Here is a 22,693-nt window from a genome sequence, read left to right as displayed (position 1 = left end):
CATTCCAGTTTTGTCTTTGTGAGTTTGTCTTATCTCACTTAAATGATGATCTCCAGTTCCATTCATTTTCTTACAAAGAGTATACTTTTGATCTTTATGACTAAATAACACTCCACTGCCACATTTTATTTATCTAATCCTTTTTTTAGACACTCCCTTTCTACCTCCTATTCATGATTAAGCAATCTGTCTTATTTATCACAATTTGAGGAAAGTCTTAGATGATTCTACCTGTATAAACTTACAAACAGTAAGTTATTCAACTATGGTAGTCATATTTCTATTGTCACATTGTCCAGCACCATCTATATCAGACAACACAGTTTAGATGATGTGATAAATGTGATGTGATAAATACCCACGATAAATGAGATGTATTACCTGTGCTGTACTGATTTAAAAATGTGATAATAATAAATAATAAAACTTGTGTTAATGATAGTAAAACTACGGGCAAAGACTATGCAATTTACACAGTAGTTTTAGTAACTTGCCTAAAGGAACACGCAATTGGCAGAGTTGTGATTTTAAACCTAGATGCTTCGGTATCTGAATCTGAGATTTGTATTTTCATTCCATCTTGCTTTATTCACTTACTGAAGAAACTTTATTTGTGGGAAAGTAAAAAAAAAAAAGAAAAAAAAACTAGATTAACAATGTCATTCAAAGCAAATGTTCATACCCTTTTTTCCATTATGTAGCTTAAATCTGAAAGTAATGGTATGAAAAAGTATTACTGGGTCTGAGGACCAGTCATGTTTGGGCTTAAATTCAAGAGAAAATCCACAAAGGTATAACCAGAGATATTCTTTATCCACATTGAGGTAAACAAGCTAAAAGGTCACAGAGGCTTCTACTAGCGTATTTATGGATAATAAACATGTCACAATCTCTTTCCTCTTGCATAACTGTGACCATGAACATGCAACTTCATTTTTCTGTTTACTGTTCTCTCATCTATAACCAAAGTAGGATAGTTATACTGACTTTATAACATGTATGTATTAAAGGAAGAGATGTACATGACTTGTGACACAATGACATCATTAACTTCATATACATTACAGAAATTCCTCCTACATTCTCTCCCGCAACATTTGTGCATGTATTCTGCTTTCAATGGTGTTTTAAATACCACATGTTGCACATCTTAACACAGGGCCACAATGTGCATTTTAGGCAACTTTTGTTTTACCTCACCATGTAAGATAGATAAGGTTCTCTTATTTAAGACATCAGAGAGTTTACTTTAGATGTCAAGCTCTAGGTCTGAATCATGGCAATATCACTTTGTAGCTGTGTAAACTTGGAAAAGCTGCTTGCGTGTCTTCTATTTCTCACTCATAAATGAAGGCATCTAAACAGAGCTCCATGATGGCATTAGAAGTAAAATCTAACTAAAGAAACTCATGTAAAATTAAAATACAAAATAATTAGAATTTTAGAATTTCTAGTCAATGTTGGCTGCAATGAATTAAGTGGAGAATTCTTCAATCTTGTACTTAAGTAAACATAATGCAAGTATTTATTGAGCTTTTAAATTAATGCTGAGGAATAATAAAAGATAATGTAATTGGTTAGATAACTGTGTAGGTAAGCCTATGAATGACCTTGACACTGACTGACATTGTAGTAAAGTTAAATGTACTTCTTTACCAGAAATGAGCTATCAAACCATTGTGATAATTACTTGGTTTTTATTTACTTTTCCTGGACTTCCCATGCAATTGTACTCAGAAACTTGCAGAGATTTGAATATTGAGAATGTCAGACATTTTCCTATAACATTTGCATATTTGTTTTCTACTGAGCTCTCATAGTAAAGATATGTTTTATCTATAGGCATGGCAAAATCAAGTATCCAAAATTATAGAAAGCCCATATTATTGTCTTTTCTAGTTTATTTAATAGAATGCTCTAATGGTATAATTTTCTAACAAGCAGAAAGCATTTTCTCAGTTATGGAAGCTGAGAAGTCCATGATCAAGGCACTGGCGGAGAGTATGGTATAACAAAAGCTACACCTTCCAAGCGGCCATGTTCAAATCAGTGCCTTCCCTTTCTGCTCTTTATCTTCTACCAGGTCATAACAGCATTGCTTTTCTCTAGATGACTCCAGCTTTTGCCACAGACATGAAAGTAGAATCTTGACCCACTTCAAAGCACAAAACTGTTAGTGCCTCAATCTTCAACTATCCAGTCTTCAAGCTTATGAAGAACACATTTCTGTTCTTTAAAAGTTTTTCTACTCAGTAGCATTTTGTTATCATGGCACTGACTAAAAAATGTTAATTTGTTTCTTCCTCAAAAACCCAAAGGAAACCCCCAATTACTTGGGCATTTTGAACACAAAGATTGCCTCTAAATAATTGCAATGTAAGGTTTTTACGGTTTGTGCTTTATTTTCATACTATTTCATAATAATATGACTATTTTATACAATGGTCTGTATCAAAGGAGAACATGATCCATGATAAAGCTTCTTTTAATTAAGTATTCCACATACCTTTTATAGTGTTCAAAGACAAGGTAACATGGCAAATTCATCTAAAATGCACAAAATATGGGAGAAACTAATATTACTTATGTTCTGATTTGATGCCCCTTAAGCCACATTAAAATAATCTCTTTTTATGTATATTATGATCTATAATTTATCTCTATTTCTTTGTAGTAGAGACTGGCCTCAAACTTACTATGTAACCAGGGCTAGAAACTAAGTCACAATTCTCTCAATCACCAACCCAGTGCTGAAATTGTAGAAGTGAACCACCATATAAGTCTTCCATTTTATTTCTAGTACACAGAAAAAGTAGTGAATATATTTCACTACTTTAGCAACTTTTTAAAAATAGAAATCATTTTGCTGTTCCATCAAATGTTATATCTGTGTGTTATCATTATACATTTTAAACTCTTAGAAGAAACACATTATTTTATATTAAAATACTTTTGATATGAGAAATAACAAATGAATTTTTAATTACACAATTACTTTCTTATAAGATGTACTGGTTATGATACTGGAGGTGTAGAGTAATGTCAAGAAACTACTTTAAATAATTTGAACCAGGTAATTAGAGTTTTCAAACTTTCACTTGATATTGCAAAGTACAAAAAGCAATTATTTCTGAGAACTTTAGATAATTATAGATCTTTTACTAAGTTAGACATAGAAATAATTTCTCTTTATAATATTTAAGTAGTCTAGGCCTACTTTAAAAATATTTGATGTTATATTAGTGTTTGCTTTGACATAATTTGTTTTCAGAGTAAATGTGAATCTAGTGAGAAATGTACAACCATTTGCCTATTATAATATTGGAACTGGGTCCATGGTGCCTTGGGCTAGAAAGAAGAGTCCTTGATCTTTTAGGTTGGTGGTCATTAGACTCTATTACTAAATCTACCAGGGAGTCTTATTAAAACTGATTCTGAATTATGATCCACACTCTTTCATCCTCAGTGTTTGACATACATAGCAAAACCTCTAAATTTTACATTGACCAAGAAACAGCTTAGCTCACCTTAGCCTCTAAACCACACCTTCTTAACCACCTACGTAGAATTATTCCAGTATGCACCCTAAAAAATTAACTGACTCACCAAGGACTATGGAAATAAATAGCATTTACTAATTACTGCTTAGGGATGGATTTTTCAAACCTGCAAACCTGGTTAATGTGAGATATCTATCTATCTATCTATCTATCTATCTATCTATCTATCTATCTATCTATCTATCTATCTATCTATCTATCCATCCATCCATCCATCTATCTATCTATCTATCTATCTATCTATCTATCTATCTACCTATCTATCTATCTACCTATCTATCTATCTCTCTTTTTGGCTTATATTAGCTGATGAAATATATTTAGGTGACAAACCTGATCATTTAATGCTTATATAAGCTCATGTAAATAATCTTTATCTCTGCTTACCTGTCTGTCATTTCTTTCTGTTTCTCTCTGAAATGTTTCTCTTATTTGCTATCAAAATAATAGCACATTCTGGTGAAGATGTAGCCAAAATCGAAACCTAACATGCTGTTGATGGGAATGTAAATTTGAACAACCACTCTGGAAAGCAGTGTGGAAGTTCCTCAGAAATGAAAACTTATGACATAGCAATTTCACTCCTGGGCATTTGTCCAAAAGAATGCAAACCAGAATACAGTAAGGCTACCAGCACAGTCATGTTCATTGCAACATTATTCACTATAGTCAAGGTATGGAATCAGCCCAGAGGACTCCCAATGGATGAATGGATCAAGAAAATATGGCATATATATGTATATATATACACATATGTAAATGTATGTATATTCATACACACAATGGAATTTTACTCATCCATTAGAATGATAGTGTACCATTTGTAAAGAAATGGAAAGATGGAAAAATTATGTTAACTGAAGTAAGTCAGGCCCAAAGAGACAAAAGATCCATATTTTCCCTATATAAATACATATATATTATATGTGTATATATATATATATATATATATAAATGTCATATAAATACATTGAATAGTTTGCAAGTGTAAACAAGTGCATTAACTGAAATGCAGTGTATTCAAGAGAGATTTCAAGTAGGGTAAATTCTTTGAGGAGCAAAGTCCAAGTTCAGCAAAATAAAACACCAGGAAAAAAGGTACTTGAAAAGGGTGGGGTTCAGTCAAGGGGGAAGGGGTGGACTAATGAAGAGTAGAAAAGGAAGAAAGTGTAGAAGAGAATCTAAAGTATATTTTAGAAAATCAAGAAGAGTGCGGGAAAGGGTTGAAAGGGAAAGGATGTATGAGAATGAACGAAGGAGGATTCAACTCACAGGATTTCTTTGCAAGGGGATGGTGTGGAAGTGGCTTTAGAGTTCAAGTTGATGATTGAGAGATCCAAAGGGCTTGATACTCAGACTGGAACAGTCTGAACAGTATGCCAAAGGCAACTTCTAGGAATTAGATAGCCCAGGAAGCAGAGAGATTTGCTAGGGTTTTCACCAAACAACTAAAATGAATTAAGAATAATGAGATCTAGAAGTATTGCATTCAGAGTAAGTTGGTACAAATATGAAACAGAAAAAAAAAACCCACTAGGACCAAATAGTCTCAGAGCACAGGTGGAATTATTGGTATGATTTCATGCTTCTAAAACAATATGGAGCAATACTGAGAAAATATAAATGTAAACACCAAAATATAAATGTAAACACCTATAATGTAAATATCTGTAAATATCCATAAGCAAAAAATATATACTTGTAGAACTAAACACGGTAACACACTACTTTATTGACCTTATTCAACACAAAGATCTTTGCTTCTAAAGCACATTAAAATGGGGGGAAGCCTCTACTGAGAAATGACTGATTCCACAGTTGGAAAGGCCCAGAGTGAGATGAATTTGAGACATGTTTTTGTTGTTGTTTTTGTTTTTCTCTAGCAACACCAATAAGGTGCTCAAAGAACAATGGAAAATGGTAACATGTCAAAAGGACTCAGCGTAGTATTGAATCTGTTCTTAGTGGAAATGTTTGAGAATCAAATCAAACTTTCAAGAGCAAAAACCTGTTAATTTATATGCATCCAAATAAGTAAAATAATTGAAATTTGAATGAGACCCAGGATATATCAAGTGGCTAAGATAAAATATGGTAGAGTATGAAAAAGTATGGAGATGGGAGACATTTTGATAAATCAACAAATAAATACAAAATCTAAATTTAATTTAAAAATTACTCCAGAAGCACATTCTAATGCAATATTAATACTAACATTCATGAGTGCTGTATCAGGAAGAGGGCTTAATGTTTTACTTAACAAATCATTTTATAATGACAAAATCCACAGGAGGTTAAAGTTATCTCTACTACAGATGAGGCATGAAAATTGAAGTTTGTAAGTAATATAGAGTTATATACAGAGGTATAGTACTTCAGCACAGTTAATCCCCCTTTCCTTATTTCAGAAAATAATGTGCAACTTATAATTATTGGGGTTTTATTTTTTGTAGAAAGGCAAAACAGCTAAGAGATTGTCTTTTTTTGAGATTTTTTTTTATAAATCAAATGTTTTGGACCTTTAAAATAATATTGGGGAATACGAACAAATCTGGGTAAAGATAACAATCTGTCTAATATTGTCCTGATTTTAGTAGTACTTATGTCTGAGACTTCACTTTTTACAATTCTCAATTTGACTTTCCATGTAGCTGGATTTGGGAATTGCAATGTGATTTATAACCTATTTTATTGTGTTTGATTCTCCATTAATAACTTAGCACTTTTGCTGATAAGAGCCTTTTGTATTTTTCTTTTGTTTAATCTTTGAAACAGGAATCCATGTTACATACTAAAGAAATATTTTGAACTCTCAAAAATGTATTTCCCTATGCAGAACATAGTAAAAATTCTAATTTTATTTGCTGTGGATAAAATAATAATATAGTATATATATGTGAATAATAATATATTATCTTCGTATTGTAAGTTTTTTATAAACTCTCAACATTTTGTTCATAGTAAGTGAAATTCTTATCTATTACAATGTAGTTAGAGAATTGTCTTATTCTGATTGGCATGTGACCTAGATTTCAGTTTTGTTTACTTGTGATTTGCATGGAAGAACTAAGTGACTGGTAAAGTGGTGTTTATTCAAAATGAGAAAAAGTAATTACAGGTGCAAGAAAACCCATCTACATATAAAGATGGAAAGAATTTCCTCATGATCCAGGTGACAAGGCTTTAGTCACATTTATACTTAGTATCTTTCATGTTATTTATGCCTAACAAGATGCAGGCATGAACTTCATGGATAGATGAAGCAAGATTGAGCAGGAGGTGAGGACAGTTTTGCATTTATAACATATTCAGAACCAAGCAACTGAGATAAATGCATATTCTTGATTAACACTAACATATCTCTCTATCCTAAAGGCATTTAATACTTTTTCATACAAAGAATACTGATTTAGTCTTTTCCAGTAAGTATGTCAGTAAGTCATGAATATGCATTCAGAAACAAAATTGAGTCAGAACAAATTAATGTTGCTCTATTTAGACATTTACCAGGAATCATAGGACTATCCCCTTTTCAAAACCAAAGCTATAATACTCAGATATTCCCTTGCAAAAGAAAAATTGTCAGAGACCTCCAAGTATTTACTCCCCCACTCCCTGCCCTCCCTCTTTATTTATTTATTTATTTTTGTCTCTGATTCAGGCATTGCATTAAGGGTCTATATTTTTCCTGAGATTTTGTGCCAATGCTAGCACTCTACGACTTGAGCCCTAGCTCCACTTCCAGATTTTTAGTAGTTAACTGGAAATAAGTCTCACTGACTTTTCTGCCTTGGCTGGATGATTCTCAGATATCAACCTCCAGAGTGGCTAGGATTACAGGTGTGATGCCCAACTTGCAAGTCCTTTTCTAATTTCTGTTCTCTATTTCTTTTTTTATACATTTTTTATAAACATATTGTACAAAGGGTTACAGTTATATGAGTAATGTAATGAGTACATCTCCTATTGAGCATTGTTGCCTAGTCCTTTGTTTTTCTCCTACCATCTCTTCATTCCCCATGTCCACAACTACTCGCTCCATCTCAACGAAGTTGTAAAGTTTGTTTTCAACATAGTGTCGTGTACATCTCATTGTTACGATGGGTCAACCTGATCCCTATTTAAGCATTTTGTTTTTTCCTTTCCCCTCCCCAAATTATAAAAATTGAAGTGTATATACAAGATTCAGGGCACCTACAGTGGGGAAGAAACATACAAAAGAAACAAAAAAAATCACATAGTACATTATAAGTACATTCAGAAGGACAGAGACAAAGATAAAACCGCTTGTGTTCCTGTCTTGGGGTTCATTTTGCTTAAAATAATCAATTTCTTCCTCAATGTTTTAACTTCTTGGACACACACACACACACACATATATACACACACTTTTTTGGTGCTTAAAAGTGATGTAAGTGGTTTGAAAAATAAGTACAATACCACATGATGTATTCTGATATTAATTCCAAATTAACATATATTGCTAAAGAAAACCTTGCTAAAAAACCTTAAGGTATGATTATAATGTAGCAAAATTCGTCTTCCAAATATACAACACAGGACCTATCAGCCAATAGTGTCTCCATTTCCATCTGAAACCACAGGAGCACAGAGCTTTACACGCGAATTCTTTGCATTATTGTGGTTTTCTGAGTCTCCACCAGAATTATCTAAGACCTGCTTGTAGAACCTTACACTTGCTCTAGGTCATTTCCCCAAAAATTTCCAAATATTTCCTCCAATCTGTACCCTAGAGCTTCAGAAGCACCTAGAAAAACAAACCAAGCTGAATGAGTCTTGTTATAGTTACATTGAAATATAATGTTGTAGTGTATTATTATGATAAATACTATTTGTAATAGTAATGTGGCTCTATTTTTAAAAGACAAGAAAAATATTTTTGGATGTTTTCCCCATAAAGAAATGATGACTATTTAAGATGACTATTATACAACACACACACACACACACACACACACACACACACACACACACACACATTAACCAATTATACAACATACCCAGGAATTTTAATATTATGAATACACATATGTATATGCATGTATATATACATATAAATAACTTCAAATAAAATTGGATAAAAGTCTCAATTCTATCAATTTTAATTGGAGTTTAATTCTAGCTTACTTCATTGTAGTTCAACTTGTCAAAATTTCTTTTATAATTAGCTAAATTCTATTTAAGATGCAGAATTACTAACTATATGATATTATCCATTAATTTCAACTCAGGTAACAACAGGAGCAGCTATTAAAAGTGTTTCCAATTGCTTTGCCACTCACTTTGTACATGTAAATTATAAATTGAAGCAATATACAGCATGTCTATTTCTAAGTTAGATATTCTCATTCAAAATTAGATAAATGTTTTGTACAGAATTGTGCTAAATAACTAAATATAAATTCTGGAAATTTGGTTTCAGAGTTCTTCAGATTTTTACATGATCATATTTATCTATGCACATACTAGCATATATGTGAGTGGCATGTAATTTTCAATGTACATATGTGACACACACGTATTTAATATCTCTGTTAAACTCCAATTTTTGTATCCAACTACCTACTGTATATTTCTTCCAGCTAGATGTCCAGTAGGACATATAAAATATCTAAAACAAGTATACAGAATTTTTCTGGTCCCTCTCCAACACTTTCTATACCATCAGTATCTCATAGTTGTACTTTTTACCTTTCCCACAAACATTACTCCAGATCAAGAATATCTCATCTCTACAATGATTATCATGAAAATTGACTGGTTTCTCTCATGAAGTCATGGAATGCAGTTTTGGTCAAGCAAATACCTTGTTCTTTTTTAAAAAAATTATTTATTTTTATTGTCAAGGTGATATACAGAGGGGTTACAGTTACATAAGTAAGGGAATAAGTATATTCATTGTTGAGCTTGTTATCCCCTGCCTCACATTCCCTCTCCCACCTCCTTCCAAGTTGTACAGATCAGTTCCAACATAGTGCCTTGTGAGCATTGCTTTTCCATTGGTTCTCCCTTGTCCTTTGTCTCACCATTTTGTGTTATGTATACTACATCACATAACGTAAAATCCTTGCTTAATCTCCTCCATAACATCCCATTCCATATAGAATGTAATATAAATACTTTATCTGACTAATTGTGGCAGTATATGGCTGTCTTACCATCCACCAAATGCTTAGCAACCACAAGTTCTCCACACCATTTCTTGTTGGCTTCTTTTCCCTCAATATCTACTCTGTTTCTGTCACTTATCAAGAAAGCTGACTTCCTTAATATTTGGTTGTGGTTGTTGGTGGTGGTATTTTTGTGTGTCTGTGCCTGTGTTGGTCATGGGGATTGAATTCAAGGCTTGAGCATGGTCCCTGAGCTTTTTGTGTCCTAGCTCATGAGCCACAGATCTACTTTTGTTTTTTTGGTAGTTAATTGGAGACAACTCTCACAGACTTTGCTGCTCAGGCTGGTTTTGGAGTCTGTGAGACTTCAAATTGGGATCATTTTTTTAAGGTGGTTCATGACTATAATCTTAGCTACTCAAGAAGCTGAGATCAGAGTCATGAACCAGCATGGCTAACTCTCCTTAATTATTTTTATCTTAAAAAATAATCCCAATTTTCAGAGACTCATTGTTTTGCCTTTTTTACAATCCAGATCATATTATTTGCCCTTTATTTTCCAGTGTGTGTGTGTGTGCGTGTGTGTGTGTGTGTGTGTGTGTGTGTGATGTACCTGAGCTTTTTGCTTAAGACCAGCACTCTACAACTTGAGTCACTGTTCCACTTCCAGTTTTTTTGTTGTTTTTTGTGGTTAATTGGAGATAAGGGTCTCATGGACTTCCTGGCCCAGGCTGGCTTTGAACCACATTCCTTAGATCTCAGCCTAAGAGTAGCCAACATTATAGCTGTGAGCCTCCTGGTCTGGCTTCTGTCTCCCATTTTTGTTACTATATTTATTGTTTTGTTCTCTTTCTTGTCTTTTTTGATTCTCAAGACCATGTAATGGAATTCAAATTAGAAAATGGTTAGTACTTCTGTATATATTTCCTGCTTGCCTCTATTCTTTTTTTACAGAAGACTTACATACCTATTTATCATTTCATTAGATATTAATCACACTGAACTACTGACTTGGGAGGCATGGTGATGGTGCATGGTACATGACCAAACATGAGATTGTGCCTAATATACCCACTTCTACTCACCTGTGGGCCACTGAGAAACTGACCTATAAGTTCCTAAAAGAGCAACTGGTATAGATTTCCCATTGGCATTGATGTGTTCCTCTAAAGGGTGAGTCAAATAAACAAATCAATTATTCTGGACTAATAGTTGTTTAATTTGGAATTCTAGTCAGCCAGTTACTATACAAATACAACTTAAATTTTACTTTTTAACTATACTAAGTTGTATTATCCTTCTTACTGTCTCTTACTTTCAATGTAGAACACTAAATGATACAAAGAGCCAATTTCTTATTCTAATGGCAAGGCACTCAGAGAAAAAACGTTAAGTTCTTTGTTTCTATGAAAAAAAATCCTCTTTGGTGAGTGATTATTCTTCATGAGTGACTATACAATTAATTCAGATTTAGTCTTGTTAAAAATTTCAAGGTCTAAAACATTCATATTTCTGATTTAAAAGGAATTTACAGACATATAAGTTCCAGAATATGACCCTGAAATATCATCTGCTCAATGCTACAACTTTTGCAAACCTTAATTAAAATTATCTCACAAAGGTAGAGCTCTATGACACCTTAAAACACCAAGCACTGGTGCCTCATGCTTATAATCTTAGCTACTCAGGAGGCTGAGATCTGAGGATTATGGTTAGAAGCCAGCCCGGGTAAGAAAGTTTGTGACTATAATCTCCAACTAACCACCAGAAAAGCAGAAGTGGAGCTGCGGCTCAAAGTAGTAGAGCATTAACCTTAAACAATAAAGCTCACAAACAGTGTCCATGCCCTGAGTTCAAGCCCAAGACCAGACAAAACTGAAACAAAAACTACAAGAACAAAAACAAAACTGTTTTATCTCTTTCATCTAGTGAGTAATATAGTTTCTTATGCCAGTCTAGGAAGTTACTTTCAATTTCTAAGTTGAATTAGAATCATTTATTTGTATTGTCTTCTAATTTCAATTTTTTCTAGCTAATGATAATAGAAACTAGTTATTTTTGACTCTCCTATGTTTTGTGCTTGAGGTTTCAGTTGGCTTTAAGCAATTTAGTTGTAAGGGTCCAGTGTGAATAATTACTTTTTCACAACTCATATTAAATGTAATTCTTAAGGTCATTTTATGATAGTAACCACAAATATTCAGCAAGATAAACTATAATGGGCAAAATTCAGACTTAATATGTTTTAGGATCAATAAAGACTAAGTAAAAATCAATTTTTAAAGGCTACAATTATTTTTAAGAAAAAAATAGAAGTCTTGACCTCTAGTCAATTTACTTAAAAAACAACATGACTTAATTATTGATTTTTCAGTTCAGTTTCATGCCCATGAAATATGCAGAAAATAATTCTATCTGTACGAGGCAATGGTGGCTCATGCCTATATTCCTAGCTATTGAGGAGGCTGAGATTTGAGGATCACAATTAAAGTTAGCCCAAGCTGGAAAGTCTTGAGACTCCTATCTCCAGTTAACCAACAGAAAACTGAAAGTGGAGCTGTGGCTCAAAGTGGTAGCACTAGTCTTGAGCAAAAGAGCTGAGGAACAGCACTCAGACCTCGAGTTCAAGCCTTATGACTGACAAAAAAATTCTACCTCTCATCTTTATTAGGACCCAAAAAATATTGTCTGAAGGTATTTGTGGAGGAGGTTTTTAGAACAAGAAATTGCTATTATCAAGAAAACTAACAGTAACAGGTGCTGGTGGGGATGTGGCAAAAAGGGAATGTTACTACATTGTTGATGGGAACGTAAACTTGTTCAGTTACTCTGGAAAGCAATATGGAGGCTCCTCAAAAGACTAAACATAAAGCTTTGCTATGACCCAGAAATCTCATTCCTGGGCATTTATCCAATTGTCCACAAACCAAGCCACACTAAAGCCACCAGCCTATCCACATTCATTGCAGCATTGTATAACACAGACAAGATCAAACCAGATGTCCCTCAGTGGATGCATGGATTAAGAAAATGTGAAATATATACACCATGGAATTCTATCCTTCCATCAGAAAGAATAATTACATTACCTCATTCATAAGGAAATGGAAATTTTTGGAAAAAAATTATATTAAGCCCAATAAGCTAGACCCAGGCTGCATGGTTTCCCCCTCAGTTGTAGTTATTAGAATGTGCTATAAATCCACAAGTAAACCCAATGGATAATAAAAAAAAAAAAACTACACTTACCCATGCTAAATTAAGCAGGACTCTAAACAGTCACACAGTGAGTCCAAAGGAAGATATTCTTAGGAAAGGAACACAAGGACTCAATAGTTATGTGCAAATGATCATATAAAATGATGCTTATCCAAATGAACTTGAAGAAATGGAAACAAGCGGTTTTTTATTTTTTGTATTTTTCTTTTCTACTTCTTCCCTTTTGTCGCTTTTTTAAATGGTTTTTTAAATTGTGAAAATACCATACAGAGGGGTTACAATTACATGAGCAAGGAAATGAGTACATTTCTTATCAAACATTATTGCTCCTCCTTTGTTTTTCCCCTACCATCCCTACCCTCCCATCTCCACAACTACATTCCCCACCTCCCACCCCCATCACTGTTTTTTGTTTCTATAGCTTTTGACATTTATGTTAATCTGATTTGGAGAGAGTAAGAGAAGACACTGAAATTCTGGAACAAAGGAATTAATTCAAAAGTGATACTCGCTGGACAAAAATGGCTTTAGTTTTGTGCCATTAAGTATACTTCTGGATGAAAGTTTGTCTTTATTGTATTGAGGAATGTGCCATGGATGCCTAATTTTTCCAGAGACTTCATCATAAAGATGCTTTTTCTGCATCTATTAAGATAACCATGTGGTTCTTATCCTTGCTCTTGTTGATGTGATGAATTATATTAATTGATTTGCGTATATTGAACCAGCTTTGCATCCCTGAAAAGAATCCTGTTTGATCATAGTGTATCTTTTTTTTGATGAATTGTTGAAGTCAATTTGCCAAAATTTTGTTGAGAAGTTTTGCATCAATGTTCATCAAAGAAATGTGTCTATAGTTTTCTTTCTTTGATGAGTCCCTGACTGGTTTGGGGATGAAGGTTAGGATAGCGACTTCAGTAATGAATTTGCTCTCTCTAGGTGGTGCTCTATATCATTATCCTCAGATTAGGCCTTCTGATGGTGTCTTCCAAATGTTGAATTGATCAATCTTATTTCTTGCATTTGTCTTGGATAGCTATATGTTCTTTCTTTATAATATCTAGGCTGTCTTAAATCCCAGAGATTTGATCTTCTGCATGTTTTAACCTACTATCAAAACTTTCTACTTTGTTTTTTTTTTAATTTACTTTCCTTCTTGTTTGACTTTGATGGCTTCAAATCCTTTGTTGGAACTTTGTTTTAGATCTTGTATGGACTGCTTTACTTCCTTAATTTGGTGCTCAATGTTTATTCTCCAATCCCTTAGTTGATTGGTTATAGTTTCATTGGACTCCCTTTCCTTCTAATGGACTGAATTCGGCATTCCCTTTGTGGTCTCTCTGGATTCCTTCAGCTGACTGCTTATGGATTCCATGTATACCTCTATTGATCTTTGTCTTCTCACACAATTCCTGTGTTACTCTTTGATTAGCTTCCTCATGCTCATGCATTTCCTGTATTTCTTTTTTACTGTTCTGAGCCTGCTCATGCAATTCCTGTAGTAATCTTTGATTAGCTTCCTCACACTCAGGAGATTCCTGTATTAATTTTTGGTTAGCCTCATCATGCTCACGACGTTCCTTTATTAATCTTTGGTTAGCCTCCTTTTGCTCCCTATCATGCTCATACTGAGTCCTTTGCAGGATTTCAGTCTTTTCATTCACTATGTTTACCAGTAGTGTTTGTAGAGCTTTTTGGGAACTCTCCCCTGGATTATTCATTAACTGTTCTGTCACCTGATTATCATGAGTGGGAGTTGAGACACCTGGACATGCCATTTTTCTTATGCTTCTTTGGCTTGTTCTGACCTTTTGATATGAAAGTAACACCAATTTTGTACTAGAACACTATTTTAAGGCAAGCATCAACCAGAGTCCTATAGTTGCTCAGTCAAAATGGCTGCAGATACCATCTAGTTCAACAGATACAATCTATTCAACATCAAACAACTATGGATTAATGGGTTAAGAACATCAAAGAGGGATTCAGCAGACCAGAAATTAATAGGTTTATGGAGAGTTGTGGGGAAAAATAGGATTAGAGGGATGTGGAAATATAAAAGGAAAGAGTAAATTTAATCAAGTCCTAATCTCAGAAAGGAAATGGATAGAACAGAATGAAAGGAGAGAGATAAAGAAGCAAGAAAAAATGTAAAAACAAAAATTTCAATTTAAAAAATCAAACATTAAAAAATTATGTAAGTATAAAGAAGTGATACTGATAGACTAAAATGATAGGATGAGAGGAGAGATATAAAAAGGAAAAAGGAAAAATAAATAAAAAATTAAAAATGGATTACTTAAAGTTTATATAGGTATAAAAATACTACTATTAATGAAGGTGAGCCTGAGAGGTGAATTGAGTAATCAATTTCTGAATTAAGTCTAATAATTAAGTCTAATAATTAGGTCTAATAATTGATGATGGGTATATATCTGGGTATGAGCAGAATGGCAATTAAGTCACGCAAAAAAAAAAAAAGGTTAAAATAGATAAAACACACATACACACACACACACACACATCTAAAATAAAAATTATGAAAGAAGGGCTGGGAAGGTAGCTCCGTGGTAGTGTACTTGCCTTGAATGCTTGAGGCCCTGGGTTCGATTCCTCAGCACCACATAAGCAAAAAAGAAAAAAGCTGGAAGTGGCGCTGTGGCTCAAGTGGTAGAGTGCTAGCCTTGAGCTGAAGTGCTGAGGGACAGCGCCCAGGCCCAGAGTTCAGGCTCCACGACTGGACCCCTCCCCTCAAAAAAAACACAAACAAAAAAAATTATGAAAGAAAAAAAATAGAAAATTTAAAAAAAAAATTTTTAAAAATAAGTAGAAAAAGGAGTTAATGATTTTTTTTTTTTTGGTGGGAGGAGATCTTGTATCTCCCCTGTGTCCATGACCAGTCTCTTGATGGAGGCTCTGGTTTGCTTGTGGTGTTTGATTTTCTTGTGGCTTGATTGTTTTCTTAAGTCTGTTTGTTTGAGCAGGCAGTAAAATGTTCTGCCTTATGCAGGACTTTGTGATCCTCCTTCCAGATTAGTTCAGTGGGAGGGAGATCTGCTTAGGAATATCACAAAAGATGGAGATAGCTGCTTCCTCTAGCTTGGAGTTGCTGTGATGAGGCTAGGTTCTGGTAGGGTTGAGGCCTATCAGCAATCATAGCTTTACCCTAAGGGGCTAGTTCTTATGAAATTTAAACATAAATCTCAGGATTTATGTTTCCTGAGTTTCAATTGTTTGTTTCTTACCCTTCCTGCTGCGGAGTCTGCTGTCTAGGCTGCAGTGGGGAGGGGCAGTGAAGAAGATCACTCCTCCAGGGGAAGAGAGACCTCTGCCTGGGAAGGGGGACTTTCACATGGGTGGAGCTGAGCCTGGCAGGTTAAGTCAGGTTCTTGTGTTCTGGTGAATGGCTCCTATTGTTTTCTCCCAAAGCCTTAGTTGGAGTGAACTGCTCAGCCTGGCCTTTGTCTGTATCAAAGATGGAGTTCTTCTCTGGTGGTGAGGGAGAGGCTACCTTCCCACTGCTACTCCTTGAGACGAGGATGTCTTGGGGTGTACTCACGCTATCCTTTTGGTTTCTGGGCCATCCCAGGTCTGCAATCAGCAAGATGAAGATTGCTCCTCCTTTTCAGATCTTGCTGGTGGTGAGTAGAATCTTCTCACCTACTTTATCTGGCCTTTGTCCTGGGCTCTCTCTGTTGATGGCTGCCATGGCAGCAGCAGCAGGATCCACTGCTGCCACCACTGAGGACACTGGCAAGTGCTCAGATCTGTCTCTTTGACCAAGCTGCCTGGATTTTTCCTCTCTAGCCTAGAACTGTTCACTGGAACACTAAAACTGCTTTCTATGCAAGAGCTTGTTTAGCTCTAGCTTCTCCTCTGCCATCTTCCTCCTGAGCCTCAAAGATAATTTTTAATTAAGGACAATTCTAATGGTGAAACCTGACATTTCCTTTAATGTCATTTTTTTCCTGCTTTTGGAAAAGATGCACATTTTTTAAACAATTACCTTCATTTCCTTAATAATAATATTGTCAAAATTCATAATGGTGATTTCAACATTAGAGAGCCACTAGACGTCTTACCTTGAGCTGAAGTAACCCAGTTTAAAAAGGTATTTTGTATTAATGTTATACATATCTTATAGTTTATGAGTAAATTACTTGTTATCAATTGCCTATTTGTGAACTTTAATAAGATTATAATTTTTCTACAACTTCATTTTAATAAATCTTATAGGATTATGCCATATTAAAAATATTGAATCAATTTTGTAGAATGTAAACTAGTACAACCATTCTGATGGGCGGTTTGGATATTCATCAAAAAACTAAACATGAAACTGCTACCATATGATTCAGCCATTGCATCTAATCAGAACATTTATCTTTATCTTTTTGCTCAATTCCTGCTTCAAGGACCACCCAAGGCCTTGTGTGTGTGTGTGTGTGTGTATGTGTGTGTGTGTGTGTGTGTTTGTCTGTCTGTATGTCTGTCTGTCTGTATGGTTACCTCTTTATTGCTGACCGGGTATGACCTCCCAGACTTGTCAGAATTATTCCACTGCGGGGGAGGCTGGTGTCAACCGTCTGGTTGAGGGCCTCTGTGGCCCTCTCTGGGCTTACTATGGTGTTCTTGGAGATGCAGCTCTAGACAGCATGAGGACTCCCATCATTTCCTGAAATGCAGAATCCTGGGTGGCAGCCTCATGCTGTTTCAGCATGTACAGAAGCCTTCTCAAGGTGAATGGGATAAAATCGTGGAAACCATAGAAACTGCCCTGGCCCTGGAGAAGAATCTGAACCAAGCCATTTTGTATCTTTATGCTTTGGATTCTGCTCGCAGGGATCCCTATCTCTGTGACTTCCTGGAGAACCACTTCCTGGCTGAAGCGGTCAAGTTCATCAAGAAGATAGGCGACCACTCGACCCAGACTTCCACAGGTTTGTGGCCTTTTTAGGATGGGCTGGTCATTTCCAACATCTCACTCCCAAGCACAATTAGAAACCCCAGAACCCAGCAGCGTTTGAGGGCCATATCTGCATTGCCAGACATCAGGGTTTCCTCCTGAACCTCTTCCAGCCATGGGACAACTTCCTAATATACCACACTGGAGCCCTTCCCAAGCTTAGGGCCAAATGAAAATAAAGAGTTTTACAGAAAAATAAAGAGGTTCATATACACAATGTAATTTTACTCATCTGTCATTTGCAGGGAAATGATAAGACTTAGAACAAAATATGTTAGCCCAAAGTAAGCCAGGCCCAGAAAGAAACAAATGGTGAGTATTTTTTCTCACATGTAGAAACTAGATCTAAAATACAACTATGCATAATAGCATGTACAGGGCTCTATACATTTACACACAGACTGGCTGAAGGAAGGTACAACTAGGGGAGGAATTTGGAGGAGTAATTACTCTGAAAAGCTAAGTTATTGTTTATTAAAATGAATGCGATGAAATGGAAACATTTTTCTGGGGTAGTAAAGAGTGGCAGAGGAATAGAGAGAGGGAGGGGTGAGCAAATACAGTTATTGTATTCAATATACACCATGTAAAATCTGAACATTGTAACTTGTTGGGGACAGGAAGAGAACAAGGGCGAGAATAAAGGAAGGTGTGACGTTGTCCAAGAAATATTGTAATTATGACCTGGCTTATAAAATTGTAACTCTTTTATACAAATACTTAATAATAATATTAAAAAGAATAATTGTGAAACAATGTAATTTCAGCATACCATATTTGAAATGTCACATTTTAATACAAAATCAAAATATCTTAAGCATTTATATTTCTGCCTGTCAAGAAAATAGTTTTCAATTCATACTATTTGTTTCATAATTATAATAACTATTTTCCTTGTAAATTTCCTTTACATTTCCTTGTAAATTTCCTTTAAATTTTTGTTAAGGTTTAAAACAAAAATTTTCTTGGTGATACCTTTTATTTCTTTAAGTGGTATGGCTAACATCAGGATCAATATCAGACTCAAGCCTGTTTCTCTCTACTGTTTAATATGTTGTTTTCAGATTTTATATTTTAGTGTTTTGGACTTTAAAATAAAAACAGGTTACAATTTTATGTTGTAAAGAGACACCAGTGGTGTTTTAGCTTCCAATATGGACACAAATCAGTTCATAATTTAAACAAACTTGAGGCAAAAGAGAGTGGTTGAAATTTACAAAGGAAGTATTTCTCTGAATTAAGCTTAATTTTGATTTATATCACATAAAACAATTCAAGCTTTCCAAGCGTTGTACAACATGTGAATATTATACAAATTTTATAATTAAGTTAGCTATAGAAATTGCCAATTTAAAATAAAAAGAGAGAATTACTTAGCAAAAACCAAATAATCAAAAAACAATCCAGTAAAGCTTCATTGGTTCACAACTATATTTCTAGCTACTCAAGCATTTTAAAGGTAGCTGAGGCAAAAAAAAAAAAAAAAAATCCATGAGATTTCATCTCCAAATATAGCCATCAAAAAATAAAAAGTCAGGAAGTGGAGCTGTAGCTCAAGTGGTAGAGTGCTCGCCTTGAGCTGAAGAGCTGAGGGACAGTGCCCAGGCCCAGAGTTCAAGCCCCACGACTGACAAAAAAATAAAAATAAATAAAAAATAAAAAGTCAGAATACAGGTGGTTGAGCACCAACTAGGTAAAGGAGCTGAACTCTGAGTTCTAACCTTGGTATTAAGGGAAAAAAAGAAATGGTCTTCCTAAAAGAGCAAAGAACTGGATTTGCCTATATACTGAAACTTCCCAACCATTGCCCATTCTAGCCAACTTGTAGAAATAAGTGATGTAAGTAAGTTCAATCTTGATGGGTTTGCTTTACATAAATGATGGGTGTTACAATGCTCATTTCTAATGGGTTGATATTTACGGTTAGTTGGTAAGGTCCAAAGACTAGTTTAGCAGTGAAACATGGACATTCTCTGACAAGAGCCACAGAGTTTTATTTGTGATATCTTCTAGATGCACAGAGTGAACATACAGCTCCACAGTTACTAATTGTCTGACACAGCCACTTGAAACACTTACATATTAATATACTTGCTTGATATTACACTATTCAAGGGTTAAGAATTTTGGGTCCAATCCAGGTTTTTCTCTCTTTGAAATAGTATTTGTTGTAATTCATTAAGGCATATTAACACATATGTCTATGTGATTTATTTTTTATTTGGATATTATCTTTAACATACTGTGTTTGCAATGTAACAGTAGAAAAAAAATTGAAGTTGATGTGATACCTTTTACAAAACATTTTTAGGAACAATTCACTCCCTTCTTCAAAAAAGTTTAATCATTTGCTTCTTCAAAATGTTTACATTTCAAAATTAAATTAATATTATTCAATTTACTACATTTTTTAAGTATTCAAGATATGAAAACAGTTCAGAGCTAGACTGGTTGTCTATAATTTCCTGAGCTCAGGTAATTAGTAAACTGTCCCCAGTAATATACAGCATAATTAATATAACTTAATGGAAATTAATTTTTAAACCCTGTATGTCTCAGAATTGTAGTTATGAAATTAGTATCTAAAGGTCACAAGAATATCATTTTGGGAAACATTCACTCAGGAATGAATTATTATTCATGTTTTATCATGTATCTGATTAAAAATATTAAAGCAGAAATGTCTTAAAGCTTTAGTCATTACAAACACATTATTTTTGACATTTAACATTGAAAGTAAATTGAACATACACTGTGTGAGGTCCAAGAAAAACATGCAATGGTTCAGATTATTAGAATTTATTTTTGTGTGGCAATCAAAATACTAGAAATATTGGGTTGTTTGATTTGTTTTTTAAAAAAATGTAATTTAAATTAAAATGAATAACAGATTTTGTATGTTTTAAAGAGTATTTAAGAAGATAATAATGATGGTAATATTCTGAAAGATCACCGTATTCATTCTGAATCACAAACAAGATTATTTATTTGTGTATATTTTAAACCTCAGTGTTATTATAGAATAGGTTCTACCTTCATAAACGGCTGTTCTGGTTCTTCTCAGCATATAATAACTGTTTGGTAACAATAAAGTAACTCATTATTATTTACATGATAAATATTTAATTATTAATTTATTTAAAAATTATATTATTGTCTTTAAGAAGTCATGCAAAGGGGTTTTAATTTAATTTGTCAGTTAAGGAGTGCAATGCATCTTTAGCAATGGTGCCCTTCCCATGATTCTCCCATCTACTCTTACCTACTAATTGCCTCAAGTTTATTCCATGTTTACAATTTGTAGATGCAATCCTAGAATTTGCAGATGTTTTTGATATATTGTATCATTTCACATGTTTTCTAGATGACAAGTGAATTGATAACAAAACACCCAATTATAACTCAAGTTCATGATGCAAAAATGGCAAGGCTGTGATTAGTATATAGCTAATAGTTGCTTGGAAAGTTCAATAGTGAGAGATAAAAAAAAAATTACTGATTTTTTTCCAGGAAAAGAGTGAAATATTTACTCCCATCATTTCTTGATACAGTTATACATATCCCAAAGAACATTTAATATCCTTTAAAATGCTCTTTTGCCAATATGTGTTCCTAAATATTTTAGTAGAAGTACTACACACAAAAGCTTTATTATCTTCAAGCTATTCTTTCATTAAAGGGATTTAGTAAGATAGGACCATACTAACAAATGTGTATTGATTATTTCAAAATAATACTTGTGATTTCCTTACGAAAATATCTTTATGTTGGTGAAAATCATTATTAATTTTATTAGAATCAAATTTAATCTTTGTGGGTGTTGTTGGGTTTTGAACTCAAGACTTTATATTTGTTATGCTCTAACACTTTAAACATGCCCATAGCCCTGTAATGTTTTATTTAGATTACTGGAATATGAGAATTTGAGTTAAAATACATGAATTTTTTAAAATTTTAATGATCTTGTATTTCTTTAATATTCAAGTGACTTTTCTTCAGAAATATATATTCCTTTATTTTTATGATATTAATTTTTAGATGTTTCTAAAGTAAAATTACAATTTATGCCTAGCAATCTGATTTATAAAATTTGTATTTCAAAGTGAAACTACTGTTTATCTTAAATGCCTAAAGAAGAAACATCAAAATATATCTGAGTTTTAAAGATTCTAGTACATGAATTTACTAAAATGCCATTGACTTAGTTTCTAGGTATCACTTATTAGAAGACTTCAACAAGCTTCTTTTTGATATCTAGTTCTACTCTTTTCTACTATGACATATAAATATATATAACCCATGAAAGTCTTGATTTTCCTAGCACTTATTGCTTTCTAAAACACACTAGCTATCTCACCTACTAAATTTATATTTTTCCCATTCATTTTATACATTCTCAAAAGTTAAGTATTAATACCCACATTTTTGAGTCATAGAAATTGTTGAATATATAATACTTAATGTACCAATAAGTATTTGATAAAATATGAGCAAGTATTTGTAATCCATATTATGTCAGAATTCAGTTTTCCCTTCAATGTAAAAGTTAATTTTAACACTGTAAATTTTACAACTGTGTGCTACCTCATAGTGCTTAGCATGTAAAAGAAAATTGAAGAATACTTAATGACTGAAAATGTTACCTTGCCCATCATTTTTATAGAAAGCATTACTATGATATCTTCCAGTTTGCTATAAGCATAGAATAACCTGTTTAAGATTTTAAACCATTTTATCCTCTATTGCTTAAATTTTTCATTTGCTTAAATATAGCATATAAGACTTCTGGATTTACTTACTTCTACGGTTCAGTCAGT

The 22,693-nt window shown here is 33.7% G+C and overlaps 1 pseudogene; it reads left to right on the top strand.

The window, feature by feature from the left end:
* Positions 1 to 17,439: 17,439 nt before the first annotated feature.
* Positions 17,440 to 17,867, top strand: LOC122113904 (annotated as a pseudogene).
* The last annotated feature ends 4,826 nt before the right edge of the window (positions 17,868 to 22,693 follow it).

The sequence above is a fragment of the Dipodomys spectabilis genome, unplaced genomic scaffold (assembly GCF_019054845.1).
Source record: "Dipodomys spectabilis isolate Male_0828 unplaced genomic scaffold, ASM1905484v1 ptg000098l, whole genome shotgun sequence".
In the NCBI taxonomy this organism is placed as follows: Eukaryota; Metazoa; Chordata; class Mammalia; order Rodentia; family Heteromyidae; genus Dipodomys; species Dipodomys spectabilis.
The sequence above is the reverse complement of the archived record's forward strand: the minus strand, read 5'-3'. Positions and strand labels throughout refer to the sequence as shown.